Source organism: Panthera tigris, chromosome B2 (genome assembly GCF_018350195.1).
Source record: "Panthera tigris isolate Pti1 chromosome B2, P.tigris_Pti1_mat1.1, whole genome shotgun sequence".
NCBI classification, from domain to species: domain Eukaryota; kingdom Metazoa; phylum Chordata; class Mammalia; order Carnivora; family Felidae; genus Panthera; species Panthera tigris.
The window spans coordinates 131118136-131136068 of record NC_056664.1 but is presented as its reverse complement, the minus strand read 5'-3'; positions in this window follow the sequence as shown (position 1 = coordinate 131136068).

Below are 17933 nucleotides of genomic sequence, written 5' to 3'. Positions count from 1 at the left end.
GCACAAGTCCGTTAGCCACAGAACCGCCAGACCCAATATCCCTAGAAAACGGCGTGATCACAAAGCTTTTGGTTGTAGGGGGAAATTTGCCTCGATTCTGTTACATGACGTTTCTCAGTGTTGAGAACCATGGCCAGAGGGGAACATGCACTTCCTTTAATTAAAAAATAGCTGTGAACTGAAGGAGTCATTTAACCATGTAGAACTAAGTAGGGAGACTGGAAGCTATTTGTCTCCAGCAGAATAAATGTTGCAGATGGATGCAGAATGTTTCAGGGCATGGGTAAACACAAGGATCATTTCATGAAATAATAGATTAGGGTAATATTTCACCAATAATAGTTACGTTTTCAGATGCTTCATTCTCACAACCCCCATAACATTTACTTGAGCTGTTTGCCATCTGTATGCCTCAGCGGATTATTTCCAAATCTTCCCTCCAAGAGTCTTTTCTTAAAAGCTGCCGCTTGCAACTCAGAAAAGTCAGAGATTTGTGATTTCTAAGTCTACCCCTCACTATGAGACCATAAACAAACCACAAAAGCTTTCTGAATCCTATCATGTTTTTCTGTAAATGGGATGTGAGGTTTAAAGTGAACTAAGAAGAGTTGAGATAATTTTGTCCTTGCCTAAGGAAAGACAGAAGTAGATTCCTTCTCTCTTCCTTCTCTAGACAAGGTTATCTCCCACACCGGACTGCTCTTCTAGATGACAAGCCACCCTTCTGATGGCCCAGGCTACGGCTAGAATTGCCTAGAAGGAAGACATTTGTTGCTCGGGGCAGGCTCTCTCCTATTGTTTGCAAGATTCTGTAAGAACACTCTGGTGTTGGGGCGCCTGGGTGGCTCAGTCGGTTGAGCGTCCGACTTCAGCTCAGGTCACGATCTCACGGTCCGTGAGTTCGAGCCCCGAGTCGGGCTCTGGGCTGACGGCTCGTATAGCCTGGAGCCTGCTTCCGATTCTGTGTCTCCCTCTCTCTCTGCCCCTCCCCCATTCGTGTTCTCTCTCTGTCTCAAAAATAAATAAACATTAAAAAAAAAATTTTTTTTTTAATAAAAAAAAAAAAAAAAAAAAAAAGAACACTCTGGTGTTTCTGTGGCATGAACCTGAGGCTGGGAAGGGGCTGTGTGTTGGAGAGCGAAGGGGATAGCTGATCTCAAAAGGCTCCTGAGGGATCCCTGCACTGAGCAGCTTCCAAACTGTAAGATTCTTGAGATAAGTACAATTTCATATAAAATGGAGGATGCGTGTAGGGGTGCCAGTTTCTGTCATTAAAAAACATGACAAAAGGCACAAATAAATAAAATCTCATACCGTCTTTATTGACATTTCATGATACAAAACCATTTTAACACCAAAAGACATGCATCTGGGATAGAAGAACTCTCCTCTGAATGAGATAAATTTAATTCTATGATAGATGTATTGTGCTGCCCGTAGTTGTTTTGTTCTACTACAGACTAATGAAAGGAAGCCCTGTGAAACCAAATGGATCTGTGGGTGGGCATTTAGAAACCATTGTTCTAAGGAACCTATGCCTTGCAACCAAAAGCTAGTTACCGATAGAAATCCCTGTCACTAGCTTGTAGTCTTGGTTTCAAATATTTTTTTTTAAACTCTTCTGTTATTATTTGACACTAGGACATGACATTCATGGCCAATACTGGTATACAAGTCTTCTAAAGCACTAGAAACGCAGCTTAAGATAGCTTCCACATTTGGGCCTTTGTCCAGAGATACAAATAAGTAATATTGGCTAAAACGAAGTGAGTCTCAAGTGATATGACTGTCTTAGAGATAATCTGTGGTGTAAGATACGGTCAGTTCTCATGAGGTTAGTCTCGGTCGCCTACAAATCCGAAAGATCCCAGTACACATAGTTGGGCAGCTGTCTCATGAAGCCCGAGTGAATAATATCACAATTTGATTAATGTTCTTGACGCCATTCTGTTTGCTACAGTCTTCTTGTTATAAGATTGCTGTATAAATGATACATATTGCAAGCCATGATTCAAAGCATTACTGACTTCCTATGATTGCATAAATGGCAAGCAAAAATGAGATAAATAATAGAGAAATAATAGTTTTACAAAACCGCTAATGAAAACTCCTATAAAAAGATTTCAACTAGAAGGTAGATGTCAGTAAAGAGACAGATAAATCTTAAATATTATAAAATCGAGTATCAGTCACATGGGAGCCAATGTAAACTCTCTAAAAAGTAAAATGGGGGTTCACAGACATCACCAAAAGACAATAACATCTTAAATGCACCACCGCTTCGGTATTCTTTCTTATCATCAGAATAAGGTATAATATTGCAACACTATATAAAAGTGAAAAATGGAGTTGATGAAATTTAGGCGTTTGGATACTATTCAAATTAGTGTTTGCTAAAAATAACTTTTAAAATTCTGTTTTCTAGAGGAGTCTGGGTGGCTCAGTAGGTTGAGTGCCCAACTCTTGATTTCAGCTCAGGTCGTGATTCCAGGGTTGTGGGATCAAGCCCCACACTGGGGCTCTACTCTGAATATGAAGAGAGAATATAAAATTCTCTCTCTCTCTCTTTCTCTCTCTCTCTCCCTCTGCCCCACTCACACACACTCTCTCTCTAAAATAAATTAAATAAATAAGTAATAAATTCTGTTATTTATTCAATATGCTGCTGCTCTCCTTTTTCTTTCCAAGTGATATGTCATTCTGCAAATAATCATACACCACCAGTCACTAGTGAACACTCTGAACTTACATACTTATGCCAATGACTATTAAAAGGCAAATCCTAAATGCCCAATGTAGAATAAGTCCATTTATATCCAGTTTTACATGAATAATTGCAACTGAATGGCATTAAATCATATAAGATACCATTTCTTTTTTCTTCACTCTGACCTGTGCCTGTGGTTTATCTGCATCACAGCCTATCCAGTCAAAGGATTTATGATGGTACAAAACTAGGTGGGGATGATTGAATAGAATCTAAATCTTAATTAACCATTAATTGGAAAGAAGACGTGGAATGTCAAATCTGGAGATTTTTCTTTCTACAATAAAATCTGCTTTTTCCTAATAGGTTTAAAAAGCAATGTAATAAACCATCTTATCTCATAAAATTAGTGAGGCATTATCATGAGACAGTTTGACATGTTGGGGAAGTGGAGAACATCATGGGAAAGGCATGTGGATTCACTATCATGGCACCCTTTGGCAAAGCAGTGTGGAGTTAAGCTTGAATTTTTATGAAGAAAATGAATTCCACTGAGCCAATGCCATTCCCCTGCACACTGCCCTCATTAGATGAAAGAATTTCAGTTTAGTGGCGAGCTCAAGAACTGAATGCCAGAACAATGACAGGAGCTACAATAAAAGAATGTGGTAGAATCTGTTGTTTTGATTGTACCAATGTGCCAATGGTTATGTTGACTTCTGTTTCTAAACTTTCTCAAATGCATCTTCAACTTCACTTTTTATTCTGGGCTTCTGTTCCTCCTTCCAATTCCCCATTTAGACACTGTCCTACCATCATCTTAAGATCTATATGTGTAATGTTGAATTTATTATCTTTCATCCAAATCAGCTAATTCTTCCAAATGTGCATTCTAAAGGAGCTGTGCCAGCCTTTCAATTAGGTACAAACATTATACTCTGTATAATCAGGCTCGAAGGGTGAACAGGCATGAAACAAATATAGATACTTAGTGTCATAGAATGAATTGTGTTTCCCAAAATTCATCGTTCAAGCCCTAACCCCTGATGTGACTGTATTTAGAGATAGGACCTTCAGGGAAGTGATTAAGGTTAATGAGTTCATAATGAATGGGCTTCAATCTTCCAGAACTTGTATCTTTATTAATAAGAGGAAGAGACACCAGAGATCTCTCTTTCTCAGAGTGTACCCAGAAGGAGGTCATGTAAGGAGGAAGGGAGAAGGTGGCTGTCTACAAGCCAGGTAGAGAGGCCTCATCAGAAATCAACCATGACAGCACAGCCCCTTGATCTTTGTCTTCCAGCTTCCAGAACTGTGAGAAAATAAATTTCTGTTGTTTCCACCACCCATGCTGTGCTCTGTGTTATGTTTTGTTACAGCAGCCCTAGATTACTGATAATAATAGGTAGGTAGGTAGGTAGGTAGGTAAGTAGGTAGGTAGGTAGAGATAGAGACATATATCTACCTATATATAAAGAAAGAGAGAGAAGGAGGAAGGGAGAGAGGAAAGGAGGGAGGGAAGGAGAAAGGAAGGAAGGAGAGGAAGGATGGAAGGAAGGAAGGAAGGAAGGAAGGAAGGAAGGAAGGAAGGAAGGAAAGAAGAGGAAGCAGCATGTCTGATGCCTAGGGGAGATCAGAGGGAGACTGTCAGGTCGCATAACTCCCAGGGACAACAGTTACATAAAACAAATGTGAATACTCTCCTGGGGCTGTGCAGTGCTGCAGCCCCGGGTCACAGGAGGTGTTACTGAGGAGAAGATTGAACCAACTGGAAGTTTAGGCAAGTCTCTCATGGAAAGATAAGGAAAGAAAAGCATTCAGGCAGAAGGCAGGACCCATGAAGAGTTACAGGCACATGAACACGGCATTTTCAAGGAACTTCAGGCTGATGTTGAAGGCACACAGGAGACTTTGTGCTGCAAACATCTGTGAGCCACACTCAGTGAGCTGCTGCTGCTTTTGCGATTGTCTCTGCCTCATTTTGCTCAAAACAAAACACAAACCACCTCAGGGTCATGCAGATTTTCCTCTTTCCTCATTCTTTATGCCAAGTTGGTCTCCCAGTCTGGCCATTTCTCACTTTCTAATATTTACGACTTTATCATGTTTCCTATTCCTGTGGCACTTCCTACTCACAGCTGGGACATTGTACAACCCCTGAGTAGCTAGTGTGTACTCCTACTCTGTCCCACTTCTAACCCAAACCAAGAATATCATTAGTTTGGTTGAGTATTTTTCTTAAAGCGTTTTGGCAATTAGTATGACTATTGCTGACTCCAGTGGATTGATAGAGGCAATTATTTATTTGAGAGGGAGAGAGTGGGGGAAGGACGGGGGCGGGGGGGGGGGGGAAGAGAGCGGGGGGGAGGGAGAGAATCTTAAGCTGGATCCACACTCAGTGTGGAGCCCAAAGCCGAGGATCAATCCCAAACCCTGGGATCATGACCTGAGCCAAAATCAAGTCACTCAACCAACTGAGCCATCCAGGTGCCCCCAAATGGCTGCTTTTGAAAAGAATGAAATGTGGTGGGAAATAATTTTGATTTATCTATATTTAGGAAGGTAGAAGACTTAAGAAGTGGTATGCTGCAGATATATCCACTTATATACTTTCTTTGGTTCTTCTTTGGGAAAACACAGCTTTTTCACTTATATATATTCTGAGCGATACATATACCCTGTTCAGTTATTAAGCTACTTTGTCTCTGTGCCTAACATACCTGCTTGGACAGAATAGTGCATTAAGTCAAGTCTTCTTGATTGATAAGAAATTAATCAGCCTGAATCTAATTTACCTTTATCTTTCTGAACGTTTGCTTCAGATGCAACACTTTTTTTTTTTTTTTTTTTTTTTTGCTTTGCCAGCTGGATGCTTGTTAGTTTCCCAAACATAAGGAAGGAGGAGACTGGAAGGCTCCAGAACGGGTGGACATGCTGTTTCCTGTTTGCTCCCTACCTGTCGGCAGTTCCCGTCGGCATCACCCTATCCTGGCCTCTTCCCTCTCACAGCGCCTTTCTACAAGCAGCAGCTGAAGCCGATTTACAGTTCCCCCCCTTCTCCAAACCAGCCTTCCAATGCCTATGCAGACATCAGCAGCTGTCAGCCAGCATTGCTTCCCAGAGGGCTGTCCCAGGCTGGCATAAATTTCCCAATTTTAATAATTCCAGCCTCACGTTCCCCTTTGTGCCCTGAGAACTAGTGGTGGTAACTGCCTCCTCTGTTGCTAACTCTGTGCTGTCTCAGTATTCTCTGCTTTACCCTTCCATTGACCCAGTTAACAACTTGTTTAAGTAGTTAACAAATACTTGTATTAAATTCTCACTGTTTGTTTGTTTGTTTGTTTATCTATAACAAGGAATGAGCTTACATGAATGTGGGGTCTGGCTAGGCAAGGCTGAACTCCCTAGGGCAGCCTGGCACCCTTGGCCATGGCTGAGCTGCTGTCCACAGACAGGATTTCTTCATCAGGCAAACCTCAGCTCTGCTCGTAAGGCCTTTCAGCAAACTGAATCAGGACCACCCAGATTTTATCTCCCTCGCTTTAAAGTCAGCTGATTACGGACTTTAACCACAGCTACAAAATACCTCCACGGCAGCACCTAGGTTGAATTGCTGCAGCCTGGCCAAGCGGACACAGCCGAAGTCCACCGCGTTGTGGTTTTTGTCTCCTCACCAGAGACCCTAACTCATACAGACCCTCATCTGTGTGTACACAGCTGGGTTTTTCTGGCCGGACAAATGACCAGACAGAAGAACGGCTGGGAGAGTTTATCTTTCCAACTCCTCTAAGAGACTACAAAACTAGATCACTTGTGGGTCTAAAGTGATCTAATACAGGCTCCAGCTCCTTGTCTTGGAATATTATAGAATAATCAGTATTTAGGAAACCTGCTTCTATTCCTGCCTTTGGCTTCTTGTAGTTAATTACCGTCCATCAGTTATGAAGAATACAATTTAAAGTTTTATTGAACAGCAATATTTTTGATAGAACAGTATGATAAATAAAGTCTTCTTGATTGGCAGGACGTTAGTCAATCTGGATGTAATTTACCTTTGTCATTCTGAATGTTGTATCAAATGCCTACATATAGGAAATGCTGGAAAATATTATTTATTTCCACTCACTGTTTTGATCTCTGGCAAAATACTTGATGAGTTCTTTGACCTTAAGTTATCTTCCCGGTGTATCTCTTGCATTGTTCTGGGTTTCAAATGGGATAATACACATAAAGATGCTTTGTGAACACAGCAAGCCATTGTTGGATCATTAGGATTTCAAAAAGAGGACCACATAGTTCTGTTTTCTCTGTTCTAATATTTTGACTCGTTTTTCTGTTTCCATCTTGAGAAGCTTTGTTGCATCTCTGGATATATGCATTGGATCTACTATTCCAATAAAAATCATTCAAGAAATCATTTCCTTTGGAAGGCAGTTATACAGAGATTTATGACTTTGATTCCCTAGATTCATTTTTCAGAATCATAGATAAGTCATGGAGAGGTTGTTTAGCTTCTATTAAGTACCTAGTGTTCCTAAGAAGCATTTATAGAGCTGGTGAGTCAAAATTAGACCTGAAAGACCAAAGGAAGAACTAACCTTCACTCCATCCCATCCTTTACTAATTCTCTGAAAATAAATGCACTTAAACCCTGACTTTATTCCACCTGGTCCTCATGCTAACATTGCTGTGGTCTCTGAGCCATAGCATGGAGAAGAATTCCCTGCCTGCTGGGATTACAGTATCAGTGAATATGGAATATGAATCTATTCAATATTTCCTTCTGGGAAAATTATTCTATTTTCTTCTAGGTTTTTTTTTCTGATATACTCAACCTGGTAGGTAGGCCCAAAACACTACAGAGGACACATTTTTTTTTTTTCCCCTGACATATAGCCATCTACTGATACATACCCAGGAATGATGAGATCCTGGAATGAAAAACTAAGAAAGGGGCAGTTTTGATATGCATGTGAGTGGTTTACTAGGATACCATAAGAAAGTGCCACAGAGTGGGTGGCTTGAACAACAGGAAGTTATTTTCTTACATTACTGAGACTAGAAGTCCAAGATCAAGGTGCCATCAGGTTTGGTTTCTTCTCAAGCCTCTCTCCCTGGCTTGTAGATAGCCATCTTGCTGTGTGTGTGCCCATGGTCTTTCCTCTGCGTGGAGGCATCCCTGGTATCTCTTTGTGTGTCCAAGTTTTGTCTTCTAAGTATACAAGCAGATTGGATTAAGACCCACCCAAACAGCCTGGCTTTAACTTAACCACATCTTTAAAGTCCCTGTCTCCAAATACAGTCACATTCAAAAGTACTGGGGTTAGAGCTCCAACATATGAATTTTTCAGGGACACAATTCAACTCACATTGGCTATAGCTTACAAATAGCTCAGTACTAGGTATTATGATGATGCATTTTGTCATTTAATTTTTAAGACAACTTATCAATATGTACTCTATTCTTTTTCCCACTGAAAATGTAAGAAAATTCTTGTTAAGTGAAGTTAAGGATATTTGGTAGCATCAAGGCTTTGTGGACGGGGAAATGTTCTCTGGCACTGAAAGAAATGAAATAAAATCATAGACTTAGAGAAGTTCTGTCCATGAATTGGGAAACATTGTAAGGAGTCAAAGAAACAAGCTGAACTTCAATTTCACATCGCTTGCTGAGACCTGTCTACAGTTTTAACTTATCCAGGATTCTCCTCCAGAAAACCTGATCATGCTAGATATCCAGGAAAGGTTCCTCTAATTCAGACCTCCTTTCTGTAGTAGTTCTTCAGAGAACTTTCCTTGGGTTACTGAAGCTATGTCTCCAATATGCGTAAAGAGGGGAAAAACCTGGGAATGTATGTTCCCTCCACCGAGGTTGGCCCATTTGCCAGTGGCCGACTAGAACCCAATCAAAAATCCCAGTTTCCTACCCAAGGCAGGACAGACTGCAATGTAATTCACAAAAGCTCCCTCAGACATCAAGCCGGAGCTTTGCCAGAAATTTCACTCCTGCTTGGTTTCTTTTCCTTTTCAGCTCTGGCTTCTCCCTACCTTATTAGTTGCCTTTGGAGGCATGTCCTCACTAAATTACTTGCATGAAAATCTTTGCCTTAGGGTCTGATTCTGGGTCACCTTCTGTGACTCAGTCACATTCTGTGGCTAAATCTTGTTCTACTTTGTTCCAGCTCTTTAGAGGTAACAATGGATTGAGTTAATTCCTGACACTGTGATATAAAGGGATTAGAAGAGGACACCTGGGTTTAATTCCTGGCTCTGTCCTGTTTCAGCTTAATGATTGGATCATTCATCATTGATTCCAGTGCAAAAGAAAGAAAGTCAAGTCCAGCAGACTTTACAAAAAGGAATTTGTTCATTTATATATAACCCCAAATCCAGGAGTAGCTCAAACTTCAGGCCTGACGGATGCCATTAGGAGACTGTCTCATTCCTTTTGACTTTTTCCTGAATTGTGGTAAGATGGCCACCATGGGCTTCAGGTTTACACCTTATCAGTTCAGCAACCGCCTCAGAATGAGGACTGTTCTGGTCCCAAAGAACTATGATTTACCCTGGGGTTTATTCAGATTACTCCAATGTAGGACATTAACGTACCCTTGAGCCAGGCTTCTGGTTTTCATGGCCTTAAGCAGAGTTCCTTTTCTGGAGCCAGGACAGGGTCATCTTCAACTCAATTATTGACTGAGGGAAGAAAGATATGATACATTCCTTAAAGGAAGACTGGGGCATAAAAAGAAAGACAAAGCAATCCTGAGCAGGCAAAATTAACTAGTTCCTACAGTGAGCTTGAAGAAGATAGTTAACATTTATGAACCCCTCTAATCTTACCATTAATTGGAGATAATTATAAGATCTATTGCATAAAATTACTTTGATGATTAAATGATGTAATCTAGGAAAAGTTCTTTAGCACAGTCCTGGTATATAATTATTGTTCAATAAATGTTAGTTATTAGTAGTACAAAGTTGATAGAGTTACATTTGGGCATCTCAAGGTCCCTTCTATAGAAGCCATTTTGTTATTCTGTTTTAGGTTTTAAATAATGAAATCAGATTTGAAGGAATAAATGCAGACAAAACTAACATCCTAAGGATGTGTGCTCTGGAGTGTCCAAGGCTTTCAGAAGCAAGTCTGGAAGTTGCTTAAAGTTATCAAAGAGAAAGTGAAACTCTACTATGGACATAGTTGTGACTATAATATCACCATAAAGATCATGAACCACATTTTATTCTTTAGTGGTGGGGAGGGGGACGGATTATTGGGAAGAGAAAGTGTTTCGAGAGATAGACAAATATTAAATTTGAATTATTTTATAATTCACATAATTCTTGTTAAATTGCTGACTATGCAGTAGAAAAATGTGACATACATAGTATTTATTTTCCTGATTTTTATGTGGGTGGGTATGGGATCATGAGGAGCAATGTCTATGGCGTTTAACAGAAAAAAATAAAATTTCTTTGTTTCATACTGAGGCTCAATTTTATCATTCTGTATAACAGTATACTGGGAGATAGTAAAAAATGAACTTTTTCATAATTTATTATTTCTGGTTGAATTCCTAGGTGTCATTTAATCATTTTCTTGATTAAATGTCAATATATTCAAAGTATAAAGTATAAATTGCCTGTACAGTTATATGTTTGTCCTTCTTTCTTGAAAATAAAACCTTAACAATTACAACTCTTTTTTTAAATTTTTTTTAACGTTTATTTACTTTTGAGAGAAAGACACAGAGCATGAGTGGGAGAGAGGCAGAGAGAGAGGGAGACACAGGACTGGAAGCAGGATTCAGGCTCCAAGCTGTCAGCACAGAGCTGAGGTCAGATGCTTAACCAACCGAGCCACCCAGGTGCCCCAACAATTACAACTTTTAAATTTAATACTTTAATATTTAAAATATTTTCTTAATGGTTATTGCTACCTTAGAAGAACACAGAAGGAAAGAGAGAATTAAACTAGAATAAACTTTATCTTTTTTATTTTGGCTTCAAATTTCTAAAAAGTCTGCATTTCATTCTGAAAGATATTTTGTACCTACAACTTTCTGGATAATAAAAATTCTTTTAAATTGATCTTTAATAAAAAGTTATATCCTTTTCACCTTGGGAGAAACATATTTTCTTTTCTTTTCTTTTCTTTTTTTTTGGAAGGGAGGGGAATATATTTTCTCCTCTGAAAATATTGTTTCTTCTTGTCACTGGGTAATGTTAATTCATTCATTTTGAAAAGAAAAAAAAAATTTTGTCAGGTACCCAGGCATATCATGTACATGTGGCATTCGGTGTTCTGAATGGGTCAGGAAGGACCAGGAAATGATGAAAATGTGCCAGCTTTCCCATTAGTGATGGGCTCACGGCTAAAAGGCCTTTTTCCTTCTGACTTGATCAGGCATGCATCATTAGAGAGTGGGAAAAAATGTTTCTATAGATTTTTTTAACCTCAAAGTCATTTTCTCTATCATGCATATGAACAGATAAAACAACATTCATCAAAATGTTTTGTGAGATGGAATTGGATGCAGATATTAAGCATGATACAGTTCTGTATATAATGTTATGCAAACACCAAAATAAGTGAAAAAGCAAAGTACCAAACGGGGTAGATGGCGTGGTCTCATAAACAGAATATGTAGCAATATGTTTATTGATATGTAGAATAATTCTTAAAGGATAACAAGATCTGGAAAAAATTGCTCACCTTCAGGAAGAACTGTAACTCTAGGCTCAGTTTTTAGTGTTTGCCATTTTCTTGTTGTTGCTAAAATGCGGTATTAAATAAATTGTGACATGAGAGTGTATAGACAGTAGTATTATAATCTCCTATTGGTCATCATTCATATTCAATATTTATCCGAATTTTCCATACTTATTTCTTACTTTGTTTATTTTTTTCTATTTTGTTTTTGAATATTTCACCAGTAAACACCTCAATGTATATTACTAAAGACATATAGATTTTTTTCATTTGCATATCCGTAATACTATTATCTCTCCTAACACAATTACCAATAACTTTTTCTTTGTTTTATTTTTTAATGTTTATTTATTTTTGAGAGAGAGACAGAGTGTGAGCAGGGGAGGAGCAGAAAGAGAGAGAGACACAGAATCTGAAGCAGGTTCCAGGCCCTGAGCTAACTCACGAACGATGAGATTATGACCTGAGCTGAAGTCAGATGCTTAACTGACTGAGCCACCCAGGCACCCCTGTGTTTTCTATTTCAAAATTCACTTGTTCACTTCTGGTTTGTAGGAAAGCAGCTGACTTTTGTACATTAACCTTGCATCCTCCAATCTTGCTGTAATTACTTTAATAAGTAATTATTCCAGATTTGGCGGGGGCGGTCATTTCTTTTGTATTTTCTACATAGATGATCATGTTATCTACAGACAGTTTTAAATAGTTCTTCCTGATCTGTATATCGTTTATTTCCTTTTCTTGCCTTACTGTTTTAGCAAGGATTTTTAGTGCATGTTGGAAAAGACTGGTGAGAAGTGACATTTTTGCCTTGTACCTGATCCTAATGGAAAAGCTTCAAGTTGAGAAAGTTTCCCTTTTCCTGTTTTACTGAGAATATTTCATCTATTCTTTTTTTTTTTCTTTTGAGCACAGTCGACATTGTGTGTAGGGCTTAGTGATTTGACAAGTTTATATATACATTATGGTATGTTCACAAGCATAGCTACCATCTGTCCTGTTACATTGTTATTACAATATTATTTATTGTATTCTTTATGCTGTGGCTTTTATTTCTGTGATTTATTCATTCTATAACTGGAAGCCTGTATCTCCTTCTCCCTGTTACCCATTTGGCCCATTCCCCTGACTCTTATCTATTCCTTCTTGTGTGAGTTTTGGTAGATTGTGTCTTACAAGGAAATGGTCCATTTCACCTAATTTATCAAGTTCTGTGGGCATGGAGTTAATTATAGCATTCTTTTATTAGTCTTTTTAATTTCCATGAGATATGTAATAATGTCCGCTCTTTAATTTATATCAGTAACTTGTGTCCTCTTTCCTTTTTTTCTTAATTAGCCTGTCTAGAGGCTTATCAATTTTACTGATCTTTTCAAAGAACCAGCTTTTGGTTTTGCTGATTTTCCCTATTGATTAGTTGTTTTCAATTTCATTGATTTCTGCTCGCTCTCTCTCTTTTCTTTTGCTTCCTTTGCATTTTGTTTGCTCTTTGCTTTTTAGCTTCCTGAGGTAGGGTTTTAGATCTTTCTTCTTTTCTAATATATCCATTAATTTCTCCCCAAGGACTGTTTTCACTTTATCCCACAAATTTTGATAACTTGTATTTTTATTTTCATTTAGTTTAAAATATATTTAATTTTTTTGAGATTTCTTTTTTGACCTGTGTGTTGTTTAGAAGTGTATTGTTTAGCTTCCATGTATTTTGGGTTTTTCCAGTTATCTTTCTGCTACTGGTTTCTATTTTAATTCCATTGTGGTCTGAGAGGAGGCATCGCATAAGTTACTTTTTAAAAAAATGGTTAAGGTACACTTTATAACTCAAAATGTGGTCTATCTTGGTAAATGTTCCATGTGAGCTTGAGAAGAATGTGTTCTCTGATGTTGTTGGATGAAGTAGCCTATAGATGTCAGTTACATCCAGTTGATTGATGGTGTTGTTGAGTTCAACTAAGTTCTTAATAATTTTCTGCCTACAGGATTTATCCATTTCTGATAGAAAGGTGTTGAAGTCTCCAACTATGATAATGGATTCATCTATTTCTCCTTGAAGTTCTATCAGTTTTTGCTTCACACAGTTTGATGATCTGTTGTTGAGTACATGCACATTAAAGATTATTATGTCTCCTTGGAGAATTGACCCTTTCAATATTATATAATATCTGTTTTTATCCTTGCTTTGAGATCTGGTCTCAGTTTGAAATTGATATCGCTGTTCCGGCTTTCCTTTTTACTCTTAGCATGGTATATTTTTCTCCATCCATTTAGTTTTAATCTATATGTATTTATATTTAAAGTGGGTTTCTTATAGACAACATATAGTTGGGTCATATTTCTTTTTCTTTTTTCTTTTTTTTTTTTTTTTTGAATGGATGATTCTTTATTTATTACCCTCTAAATGCAATTTACCTCACAAATTCCAGTACAGAAATATTCTTAACAGTGGTTTGAATGTTTGAATATGAAATTGGAGGTATTTCTTTTTACATTACAAGTTTTAAATTAGCGGTTGCAATACCTCTGTTGGAATTTGAAAAACAGTCTTTTGAAACGTTGCTTTCAAATAGTCGGGTCCTGTTTCTTGATCTACTCTTACCACTTCTTTTAATTGGTTCATTTCCAAAATTGGCATTTAAAGTGATTATTGGTATGGTTAGGTTAATATCTATCATGTTTGTTACTGTTTTTTATCTGTTGTTCTTGTTCTTGTTTTGTCATCAATTCTTTTTATGCCTCTTGTCTTTACACTGAGCATTTGATATGATTCCGTCCACTTACCCGATTTCTCTCCTTTCTTAGCATATCAATATGTATATAGGTATATCATATATACATATTGATATATATGTATATAAGATATCATACTTTTTTTTTTACTTTTTTAGTGGTTGCCTTGGAGTTTACAATATGCTTTTACAATAAATAACACTTTCAAATAACCCTATACACTTCACAGGTAGCATGAATAACTTATAATAACAAAGTAATCCTAAAATCCAAATTCCTCCCCCTTGTCCTTTTATCATTGCTGTCATTGATATACACACCTTTGGTAGAAGAAAATGGCTAGAGTGGACTTAAACTGAATATTTCCCTTCCCCTGGGTCAGTTAAGCTCTGAAAATATCCCCAGAGCTTAGGCTCTGGTTAACTAGTTTCTCCTGAGAGTAGGCCTTCTTATGAACAGAGTGCATATTTCAAAATTTATTTCCTACCCCTGGGCTTGCCTTGACAGAAGCATGAGCAAATTTTCTCTATTTATTCTGAGACCTGGTTGAGCTCTTGAAAGTAAGTCTTATAGAATTATGAAGTTTCCCTTATGACCGGGTCCACTTGGAGTTTTAAACTCTGACTTTACCACCTTGAGCCTCCAGCAATTGGTCAATTACAGTTCAAGTTTCCAAACCCCGGCACTGGTTCTTTGGGTGGTTTTCACTCATGAGTCTCTGCCCTGGTAGATTTTCTTTCTCTATATTTGCCTGTCCCATTTGCCTCTTCAATTTGGGGGGCAGTGACTTGACCTGTGTCTTCATCTCTCTTGTGGATCTCAGAAAAGTTGTTGATCTTTCAGTCTGTTTAATTTTTACTGTTTTACTTGTTGTTAAGGTGGAGTGACAACTTCCAAGCTCCTTGTACACAGAGCCAGAAACCAGAAGTCAATATTAAGTTTCATATCGTGCAATATCCAGTCCATCTTCAAATGTCTTCTATCTAAAAAAAAAAACCCCAATCTTTTAAAAGGTTTATATATTTCTTTCTACTGTAATGACTTAAGCAATATTAAGTTATCATTATCATTAAGATATCTTAATCTAGATCAATGTCTTCTGCCTTTTTACTTTTCATGACCTTAACTTGTTAAAGAACTAAGTTAAGTTAATTTAATATAGAATGGCTCACAATCTGGATTGGTGCGTTCACTTTTTCATAGTATCATTTAATTTGTACCTCTCTTCCCCCATAATTCCTGAAAACTAATTGAGACTAATACTCAGATTCAAGTATGTTAGCTGCTTATGCAAAAACTAAATGATGTTAAAAGAATATTATTTCAGGAAAATACTTTATGAGTTATTAAAGGTGCATGTCTGATTTTGGCTCTGCTAAATGCAAGTGCCCAGTGTTTGTAAAGTATTCCATGATGCTTCCTTCTTCTGTAGGAAGATGCTTATAACTGAACATAAGCATTTGAAAAATTTTGGCACGATCAGCTAAAAAGCATTCATTCCTGGTCATTTTCACAGGGGGACTTTGAAGATCTGAAAGCCCCTTGCCCAATAGATATCAAGTTTGGGTAGTTGAGATGTAGAAAGCAAACTCCCAGAAAATGTCAGAGATAACAAAGCTAAAACTTATTCACTTATTTATAGCATGGCTGTTCTTTCCCTTAACAAGTCTTAATCCCTTCAATTTTTTTTTTTAATTTTTTTAATGTTTGTTTATTTTTGAGACAGAGAGAGACAGAGCATGAACAGGGGAGGGTCAGAGAGAGAGGGAGACACAGAATCTGAAACAGGCTCCAGGCTCCAAGCTGTCAGCACAAAGCCCGATGCGGGGCTCGAACCCACGGACCGCGAGATCATGACCTGGACCGAAGTCGGACACTCAACCGACTGAGCCACCCAGGCGCCCCAATCCCTTCAATTTTCTAGAGTTTGCTAAGTAAATCAGGTTTTTTGGAAAACATACTCTTTTAAAAAGTTATTTATTTATTCACCTAGTCAACTGCTTATTCATTCATTAATAATAATTAAATGCCTGCTTAGTGCAAAACACAATTGTAGGCATTTGGAAAAGGGACAACAAATCTCTATAATTACTTAAATGTTTTCCAATTCAGTTAAAAGTAGTCGACATTTAATACATGTGTATACAATATACAAAACTGAACAAGGCTTTGTTATAATACAAAAAAAGTATTAGACATATCACCTGCCTTCCTGAGATCTTAGTCTAGTGATTGGGATAGACACATCCATGTCATTCTAGAACAAACTGTGCTATAATAGAGAAACAGACAAGATAGTATTGATATAAAGGAATGACTGAGAGCATTTCTAACTAAAGTCTCTGGGACTTTCATTTCATTAAAACCCTTATTTAGTGGCAATAAAATGCCAGAAGTAACTATGTTGATATGTTCTTTATGCACATGTCTTAAAATGTTGGATTTGGATTGTGTTCAAAATGGCATTCATCACAAAATTATGAGCATTTAAAAAAACATTAAGAATACTTTTTTTTTTTTTAAAGCATGACAGACTGATGAATAAACCTCTGGTCTATTCTTTCTCCTCTTGATATTCAATTTTTATTTAAAGAGGAAAGGTAAAAATAAATAACTCTTCATTTCTATTCTCCAGGACAACTGCTATTTTATGCAAATAACATGTTATCTATGGGTATATGACCATTAACTTTTAGTTTTACTGAAAATGAACTACAAACATTCCTTTCTGTATTTAATTTTTTTTGACAAAAATTATATACTTCTGGTGGGTACAACATGTCTTGATAGACATATACATTGTGGAATGAATGATCACCACAATCAAGGTAATTAGCATATCTATCACCTCACATAATTACCTCCTCCCTTTTTTGTAATAAGAACATAAAGATCTACCCTCTTAGCAAATTTCAATTATCCAGTAAAAAGAATGAAACAAATTCGGGAGCTAAAGAATACAGTGAATGAGGGGCAGCTGGGTGACTCAGTCAGTTAAGAGTCCAACTAGGGCTCAGGTCGTGATCTCACGGTTCCTGGGTTCAAGCCCTGCTTTGGGCTCTGTGCTGACAGCTCAGAGACTGGAGCCTGTTTCGGATTCTGTGTCTCCCTCTCTCACTGCCCTTCCCCTGCGCGTGCTCTGTCTCTCTCTCTCTCTCTCTCTCTCTCTCTCTCTCTCTCTCAAATGTAAACAAAACTTTTTTTAAAAAAGAATACAACAATGAGATGAAAAATGCAGAGTGCTCTTTGAGCAGAGTGGTTTGTTACTTCTTCACTGCTGCTTTATCATTTAATTCAATGCTCTTGAGAGATAGGTGAAGAGGGTTTCCTATTTATGATCTGTCTGCTTTGTTTTCTGGCTACATGAAGTTCTCCTCCCATTCCCCTTCCCTCTTATTCCAGAGCCATATTCAGTGGCAGGTGGCAGGCTGAGTGAGCCTGTGGGAAACAGATACATTTCAGATTGAGGACATTGCTGCAAACCCATTATCTGGGCAAATAATGCAGTGGTTTTATACAGAGGCTTGATCAGGGACTAGTAGATTTTCGAAAGAATGAAGTGAAGGGTACTGAAGAAAAGGAGATAGATTCAAAGTTCCAGACCTCCATTTTTTGTCTAATACAGAACTTTTAAACCATAGAAACAGGTTCTGCTGGGCACCCTGACATAATTAGACAGAGAGAGAGACAAGCACGGTTCACAGTATCCCACTTTATTTTCATTAGCTGGCACTACCTGATGCTGAGTTTGAGCAATCACATTTTGGACCTTCTGACTTGGAGCGTGGT